This window comes from Salvelinus alpinus, chromosome 20 (genome assembly GCF_045679555.1).
Source record: "Salvelinus alpinus chromosome 20, SLU_Salpinus.1, whole genome shotgun sequence".
Taxonomy (NCBI): Eukaryota; Metazoa; Chordata; class Actinopteri; order Salmoniformes; family Salmonidae; genus Salvelinus; species Salvelinus alpinus.
This window is the reverse complement of record NC_092105.1, coordinates 6,964,951-6,974,214: the sequence shown is the minus strand read 5'-3', so window position 1 is coordinate 6,974,214 and position 9,264 is coordinate 6,964,951.

Here is a 9,264-nt window from a genome sequence, read left to right as displayed (position 1 = left end):
CCCAAGAAACCATCCCCACCGTCAAACATGGAGGTGGAAACATTATGCTTTGGGGGTGTTTTTCTGCTAAGGGGACAGGACAACTTCACCGCATCAAAGGGACGATGGACGGGGCCATGTACCGTCAAATCTTGGGTGAAAACCTCCTTCCCTCAGCCAGGGCATTGAAAATGGGTCGTGGATGGGTATTCCAGCATGACAATGACCCAAAACACACGGCCAAGGCAACAAAGGAGTGGCTCAAGAAAAAGCACATTAAGGTCCTGGAGTGGCCTAGCCAGTCTCCAGACCTTAATCCCATAGAAAATCTGTGGAGGGAGCTGAAGGTTCGAGTTGCCAAACGTCAGCCTCGAAATCTTAATGACTTGAAGAAGATCTGCAAAGAGGATTGGGACAAAATCCCTCCTGAGATGTGTGCAAACCTGGTGGCCAACTACAAGAAACATCTGACCTCTGTGATTGCCAACAAGGGTTTTGCCACCAAGTACTAAGTCATGTTTTGCAGAGGGGTCAAATACTTATTTCCCTCATTAAAATGCAAATCAATTTATAACATTTTTGACATGCGTTTTTCTGGATTTTTTTGTTGATATTCTGTCTCTCACTGTTCAAATAAACATACCATTAAAATTACAGACTGATCATTTCATTGTCAGTGGGCAAACGAACAAAATCAGCAGGGGATCAAATACTTTTTTCCCTCACTGTATTACTGATGTTGAGAATGGAAGAGGTAGAAGAATAGCTAGAAGAAGAGATAGATGAGGTAGAAGAGGTAGAAGAGGAGGTAGAATAGGTAGAACAGCATGTAGACGAGGTAGTGGTGGTAGAAAAGGTAGAATAGTATGTAGACAAGGTAGAAGAGGTAGAAAAGTTAGAAGAGGTAGACGAGGTAGAATAGTATGTAGACAAGGTAGAAGAGGTAGACGAGGTAGAAGAAGTAGACGAGGTAGAAGAGGAGGTAGAATAGATAGAACAGTATGTAGACGAGGTAAAAGAAGTAGACGAGGTAGAAGAGTGTGTAGATGAGGTAGAAGAGTATGTAGATGAGGTAGAAGGGTATGTAGATGAGGTAGAAGAGGCAGACGAGGTAGAAGAGTGTGTAGACGAGGTAGAAAAGGCAGGCGAGGCAGACGAGGGAGATGAGGTAGAAGAGGAGGAAGAAGTTAAAAAAAGAGGTAGAAGAAGAGGAGGTAGAAGAGGAAGAAGAGGTGAAGATGAGGTAGAAGAAGTTGAAGTGTACAGGAGAAAGAGCAGCAACTCTGATGGGACATGCTGAGTGTGCTGAGGGTATAAATGGGCACCTAGCAACTCGGGGTTGCCCGCATTGGTTCCTAGTAACTCGGGGTAGCCCTCATGGGTTCCTAGCATCTCGGGCATAGCCCTCATTGGTGCCTAGCAACTCGGGGAAGCCCTCATTGGTGCCTAGCAACTCGGGGTAGCCCTCATTGGTGCCTAGGAACTCGGGGGTATCCCTCGTTGGTATCCCTCGTTGGCTTTAAGCAACTCGGGGTAGCCCTCATTGGTTCCGAGCAACTCAGGCGTAGTCCTCATTGGCCCCCTAGCAACTCAGGCGTAGTCCTCATTGGCCCCCTAGCAACTCAGGCGTAGCCCTCATTGGCCCCCTAGCAACTCAGGCGTAGCCCTCATTGGCCCCCTAGCAACTCAGGCGTAGTCCTCATTGGCCCTCCTAGCAACTCAGGCGTAGCCCTCATTGGCCCCCTAGCAACTCAGGCGTAGTCCTCATTGGCCCTCCTAGCAACTCAGGCGTAGTCCTCATTGGCCCCCTAGCAACTCAGGCGTAGTCCTCATTGGCCCTCCTAGCAACTCAGGCGTAGCCCTCATTGGCCCTCCTAGCAACTCAGGCGTAGCCCTCATTGGCCCCCTAGCAACTCAGGCGTAGTCCTCATTGGCCCTCCTAGCAACTCAGGCGTAGCCCTCATTGGCCCCCTAGCAACCCGTGGGTAGTCCTCATTGGCCCTCCTAGCAACTCAGGCGTAGTCCTCATTGGCCCTCCTAGCAACTCAGGCGTAGCCCTCATTGGCCCCCTAGCAACCCGTGGGTAGTCCTCATTGGCCCTCCTAGTAACTCAGGCGTAGCCCTCATTGGCCCCCTAGCAACTCAGGCGTAGCCCTCATTGGCCCCCTAGCAACTCAGGCGTAGCCCTCATTGGCCCCCTAGCAACTCAGGCGTAGCCCTCATTGGCCCCCTAGCAACTCAGGCGTAGTCCTCATTGGCCCCCTAGCAACTCAGGCGTAGTCCTCATTGGCCCCCTAGCAACTCAGGCGTAGCCCTCATTGGCCCCCTAGCAACTCAGGCGTAGCCCTCATTGGCCCCCTAGCAACTCAGGGGTAGTCCTCATTGGCCCCCTAGCAACTCAGGCGTAGTCCTCATTGGCCCCCTAGCAACTCAGGGGTTGTCCTCATTGGCCCCCTAGCAACTCAGGCGTAGTCCTCATTGGCCTCCCTAGCAACTCAGGCGTAGCCCTCATTGGCCCCCTAGCAACTCAGGCGTAGTCCTCATTGGCACCCTAGCAACTCAGGCGTAGTCCTCATTGGCCCCCTAGCAACTCAGGCGTAGTCCTCATTGGCCCCCTAGCAACTCAGGCGTAGTCCTCATTGGCCCCCTAGCAACTCAGGGTTAGTCCTCATTGGCCCCCTAGCAACTCAGGGGTAGCCCTCATTGGCCCCCTAGCAACTCAGGCGTAGTCCTCATTGGCCCCCTAGCAACTCAGGGGTAGTCCTCATTGGCCCCCTAGCAACTCAGGCGTAGTCCTCATTGGCCTCCCTAGCAACTCAGGCGTAGTCCTCATTGGCCCCCTAGCAACTCAGGCGTAGTCCTCATTGGCCCCCTAGCAACTCAGGCGTAGTCCTCATTGGCCCCCTAGCAACTCAGGGGTAGTCCTCATTGGCCTCCCTAGCAACTCAGGCGTAGTCCTCATTGGCCCCCTAGCAACTCAGGCGTAGCCCTCATTGGCCCCCTAGCAACTCAGGCGTAGCCCTCATTGGCCTCCCTAGCAACTCTGGGGTAGTCCTCATTGGCCTCCCTAGCAACTCTGGGGTAATCCTCATTGGCCCTCTAGCAAGTCAGGTGTAGCACTCATTGGCCCCCTCCTAGCAACTCGTGGGTAGTCCTCATTGGACACCTAGCAACTCGTGGGTAGTCTTCATTGGCCTCCTAGCAACTCAGAGTAGCCCTCATTGGCCTCCAAGCAACTCAGGGTAGCCCTCATTGGCCCCCTAGCAACTCGGGGTAGCCCTCATTGGCCCCCTAGCAACTCAGGCGTAGCACTCATTGGCCCCCTAGCAACTCGGGGTAGCCCTCATTGGCCCCCTAGCAACTCAGGCGTAGTCCTCATTGGCCCCCTAGCAACTCAGGCGTAGCACTCATTGGCCCCCTAGCAACTCAGGCGTAGCCCTCATTGGCCCCCTAGCAACTCAGGCGTAGTCCTCATTGGCCCCCTAGCAACTCAGGGGTAGTCCTCATTGGCCCTCCTAGCAACTCAGGCGTAGTCCTCATTGGCCCCCTAGCAACTCAGGCGTAGTCCTCATTGGCCCCCTAGCAACTCAGGGGTAGTCCTCATTGGCCCTCCAAGCAACTCAGGCGTAGCCCTCATTGGCCCCCTAGCAACTCGGGGTAGCCCTCATTGGCCCCCTAGCAACTCAGGCGTAGCCCTCATTGGCCCCCTAGCAACTCAGGCGTAGTCCTCATTGGCCCCCTAGCAACTCAGGCGTAGTCCTCATTGGCCCCCTAGCAACTCAGGCGTAGTCCTCATTGGCCCCCTAGCAACTCAGGCGTAGTCCTCATTGGCCCCCTAGCAACTCGGGGTAGCCCTCATTGGCCCCCTAGCAACTCAGGCGTAGCCCTCATTGGCCCCCTAGCAACTCAGGCGTAGTCCTCATTGGCCCCCTAGCAACTCAGGCGTAGTCCTCATTGGCCCCCTAGCAACTCGGGGTAGCCCTCATTGGCCCCCTAGCAACTCGGGGTAGCCCTCATTGGCCCCCTAGCAACTCAGGCGTAGTCCTCATTGGCCCCCTAGCAACTCGGGGTAGCCCTCATTGGCACCCTAGCAACTCGGGGTAGCCCTCATTGGCCCCCTAGCAACTCGGGGTAGCCCTCATTGGCCCCCTAGCAACTCAGGCGTAGCCCTCATTGGCCCCCTAGCAACTCGGGGTAGCCCTCATTGGCCCCCTAGCAACTCAGGCGTAGTCCTCATTGGCCCCCTAGCAACTCCGGCGTAGCCCTCATTGGCCCCCTAGCAACTCGGGGTAGCCCTCATTGGCCCCCTAGCAACTCGGGGTAGCCCTCATTGGCCCCCTAGCAACTCGGGGTAGCCCTCATTGGCCCCCTAGCAACTCGGGGTAGCCCTCATTGGCCCCCTAGCAACTCAGGCGTAGCCCTCATTGGCCCCCTAGCAACTCGGGGTAGCCCTCATTGGCCCCCTAGCAACTCGGGGTAGCCCTCATTGGCCCCCTAGCAACTCCGGCGTAGCCCTCATTGGCCCCCTAGCAACTCGGGGTAGTCCTCATTGGCCCCCTAGCAACTCGGGGTAGTCCTCATTGGCCCCCTAGCAACTCAGGCGTAGTCCTCATTGGCCCCCTAGCAACTCAGGCGTAGCCCTCATTGGCCCCCTAGCAACTCAGGCGTAGCCCTCATTGGCCCCCTAGCAACTCAGGGGTAGTCCTCATTGGCCCCCTAGCAACTCAGGCGTAGTCCTCATTGGCCCCCTAGCAACTCAGGGGTTGTCCTCATTGGCCCCCTAGCAACTCAGGCGTAGTCCTCATTGGCCTCCCTAGCAACTCAGGCGTAGCCCTCATTGGCCCCCTAGCAACTCAGGCGTAGTCCTCATTGGCACCCTAGCAACTCAGGCGTAGTCCTCATTGGCCCCCTAGCAACTCAGGCGTAGTCCTCATTGGCCCCCTAGCAACTCAGGCGTAGTCCTCATTGGCCCCCTAGCAACTCAGGGTTAGTCCTCATTGGCCCCCTAGCAACTCAGGGGTAGCCCTCATTGGCCCCCTAGCAACTCAGGCGTAGTCCTCATTGGCCCCCTAGCAACTCAGGGGTAGTCCTCATTGGCCCCCTAGCAACTCAGGCGTAGTCCTCATTGGCCTCCCTAGCAACTCAGGCGTAGTCCTCATTGGCCCCCTAGCAACTCAGGCGTAGTCCTCATTGGCCCCCTAGCAACTCAGGCGTAGTCCTCATTGGCCCCCTAGCAACTCAGGGGTAGTCCTCATTGGCCTCCCTAGCAACTCAGGCGTAGTCCTCATTGGCCCCCTAGCAACTCAGGCGTAGCCCTCATTGGCCCCCTAGCAACTCAGGCGTAGCCCTCATTGGCCTCCCTAGCAACTCTGGGGTAGTCCTCATTGGCCTCCCTAGCAACTCTGGGGTAATCCTCATTGGCCCTCTAGCAAGTCAGGTGTAGCACTCATTGGCCCCCTCCTAGCAACTCGTGGGTAGTCCTCATTGGACACCTAGCAACTCGTGGGTAGTCTTCATTGGCCTCCTAGCAACTCAGAGTAGCCCTCATTGGCCTCCAAGCAACTCAGGGTAGCCCTCATTGGCCCCCTAGCAACTCGGGGTAGCCCTCATTGGCCCCCTAGCAACTCAGGCGTAGCACTCATTGGCCCCCTAGCAACTCGGGGTAGCCCTCATTGGCCCCCTAGCAACTCAGGCGTAGTCCTCATTGGCCCCCTAGCAACTCAGGCGTAGCACTCATTGGCCCCCTAGCAACTCAGGCGTAGCCCTCATTGGCCCCCTAGCAACTCAGGCGTAGTCCTCATTGGCCCCCTAGCAACTCAGGGGTAGTCCTCATTGGCCCTCCTAGCAACTCAGGCGTAGTCCTCATTGGCCCCCTAGCAACTCAGGCGTAGTCCTCATTGGCCCCCTAGCAACTCAGGGGTAGTCCTCATTGGCCCTCCAAGCAACTCAGGCGTAGCCCTCATTGGCCCCCTAGCAACTCGGGGTAGCCCTCATTGGCCCCCTAGCAACTCAGGCGTAGCCCTCATTGGCCCCCTAGCAACTCAGGCGTAGTCCTCATTGGCCCCCTAGCAACTCAGGCGTAGTCCTCATTGGCCCCCTAGCAACTCAGGCGTAGTCCTCATTGGCCCCCTAGCAACTCAGGCGTAGTCCTCATTGGCCCCCTAGCAACTCGGGGTAGCCCTCATTGGCCCCCTAGCAACTCAGGCGTAGCCCTCATTGGCCCCCTAGCAACTCAGGCGTAGTCCTCATTGGCCCCCTAGCAACTCAGGCGTAGTCCTCATTGGCCCCCTAGCAACTCGGGGTAGCCCTCATTGGCCCCCTAGCAACTCGGGGTAGCCCTCATTGGCCCCCTAGCAACTCAGGCGTAGTCCTCATTGGCCCCCTAGCAACTCGGGGTAGCCCTCATTGGCACCCTAGCAACTCGGGGTAGCCCTCATTGGCCCCCTAGCAACTCGGGGTAGCCCTCATTGGCCCCCTAGCAACTCAGGCGTAGCCCTCATTGGCCCCCTAGCAACTCGGGGTAGCCCTCATTGGCCCCCTAGCAACTCAGGCGTAGTCCTCATTGGCCCCCTAGCAACTCCGGCGTAGCCCTCATTGGCCCCCTAGCAACTCGGGGTAGCCCTCATTGGCCCCCTAGCAACTCGGGGTAGCCCTCATTGGCCCCCTAGCAACTCGGGGTAGCCCTCATTGGCCCCCTAGCAACTCAGGCGTAGCCCTCATTGGCCCCCTAGCAACTCGGGGTAGCCCTCATTGGCCCCCTAGCAACTCGGGGTAGCCCTCATTGGCCCCCTAGCAACTCCGGCGTAGCCCTCATTGGCCCCCTAGCAACTCGGGGTAGTCCTCATTGGCCCCCTAGCAACTCGGGGTAGTCCTCATTGGCCCCCTAGCAACTCTGGGTAGCCCTCATTGGCCCCCTAGCAACTCGGGGTAGCCCTCATTGGCCCCCTAGCAACTCGGGGTAGCCCTCATTGGCCCCCTAGCAACTCAGGGTAGCCCTCATTGGCCCCCTAGCAACTCGGGGTAGCCCTCATTGGCCCCCTAGCAACTCGGGGTAGCCCTCATTGGCCCCCTAGCAACTCAGGGTAGCCCTCATTGGCCCCCTAGCAACTCAGGCGTAGCCCTCATTCAAAACTTTGGCAATTACGTTGTCATCAAGCCATTTTGGGTCTTTGAGGAGAAGAAGAAGACAAGAAAAGGCTGAGAAGACGAAGACAAGAAAAACACAGGCTGATTTAATTGAATTAATACACATTGATCTCCTGTTGAGGAGGTGGGGGGGGGGGGGGGGGGGGTTCATTAGGGAGGAGAAAGAAAGGCCACCAACAAGGGTGTGACTGTGTGTGTTTGTGTGGGGGGGGGTGGGGGGAATTTGGTGTGTCTCTCTCCTGCTCTGTCCCACAGTGTTGGGTCAAGAAGGGGGTCAAGAAGGGGGTAGAGTTGCGAGAGAGAGAGAGAGAGAGAGAGAGTTGCAAGTGAGAGCGAGGGTTAGGAGAGGAGGAGGAGAAGGAGACGGAGGAGGGGGGTAGTTAGAGGGGCTGCTTGTCACTGTGAATGGGCTCAGGGTGGTTCACATCATCGGGGCATTGATGGCGTCCCCTCCCCTGTTGTAAAACAAGGTCCTGTGTGCCTGCCTGAACACTGGGGCATTGTGTCCACCCCTCACACGCACCATACCACCCAGAGTGTCCCTAATACCCCCCCCCCCTCTCCTCCACGCCTCACCCCTGCCTCCCTCTCACTCGCTCTTCTCCACGCCTCACCCCTGCCTCCCTCTCACTCGCTCTTCTCCACGCCTCACCCCTGCCTCCCTCTCACTCGCTCTTCTCCACGCCTCACCCCTGCCTCCCTCTCACTCGCTCCTCTCCACGCCTCACCCCTGCCTCCCTCTCACTCGCTCTTCTCCACGCCTCACCCATGCCTCCCTCTCACTCGCTCCTCTCCACGCCTCACCCCTGCCTCCCTCTCACTCGCTCTCCTCCACGCCTCACCCCTGCCTCCCTCTCTCCCGCTCTTCTCCACGCCTCACCCATGTCTCCCCCTCTATCCCTCTCTCCCTTTCCTCTATGCCTCACCCTTGCCGCCTCCTCCCCCTCTCTCCCTCTCCTCCACAGAGGGAGGGGGGAGGGGGGGGGGTTTAGGGGCGGGTGTACAAGAGGCGTTCCCTCAGGTTTTCCCTAGCATAGTGGGTTAATGGGAAGATTGATGGATAGAGACGACGAAACAAAACAGAGGAGAGAAGAAGGGGAGAATGGGTGAACGATGCCTTCAGGGAGGGAAGGAGGGATATGTCTGTGTGAGCCTGGGCAGCGAACAGGGGGGAATATTTACTGCCCTGAGGGGAAGGGGAGGGGGTTTGACTCATGCCTAATTACCAGGGAGGCCTGGAGAGCCGGGGTACAAGACAAGTGTGAGGGGCGGGAGAATGAGACAGAATACAAGGGGTAGCGGAGGTCATTGCTGACCACCTAAGATGCCCCCCCCCCCCCCCCCCTAATACCCAGCAACCCCATCCCTCCTCTCCTACCCTTTTCTCCTCCCATCCTCCTTCACCTCCCTCCCTCGCCTCCCTCCCTCGCCTCCCTCACACAATGATATAAATAAATAAATGTCCTGGCTCCTAAAGCTGATAATTTACTGCCTGCCCACTCTGCACCCATAGCTTCTCCATATGTCAGCTTGGTTACCAGGGGGTGAATGGGACAGGGCCTTTGAGTTTGGAGGGCCAAGCCTGTGTTACTGGAGGGGGGGTCCTCGACTCCTGGAGCACCTTGAAGAGGACCCCACCATAGCTACAGCTACAGACCCCCCCCCCCCCCCCCACCCCCACCCCTGCTAAGCGTGCATGTGCGCGTGCACACACACACACACACACACACACACACACACACACACACACACACACACACACACAACCCCTCACCAACTGTACCCCCAAGACCAGTTTGGGCAACATGTGGTGGAATGTTGCTTGTCAGCCTTGAATCCCACTCCACACACGCAAACACACACACACACACACGAAACGCACGCACGCACGCACGCGTGCACGATGGCGCGCACGCACGCACGCACGCACGCACGCACGCACGCACGCACGCACACACACACACACACACACACACACACACACACACACACACACACACACACACACACACACACACGGTATTGTGTTTCTATTCTAATTAGCTCAGAGGTTAACGAGTGGTTCAGTGTGTTGATGTTCTCGAGCCTCGTCCCTAAACCATGACAGCTACCGACCGCTTCAACATCCCACCCCAACGC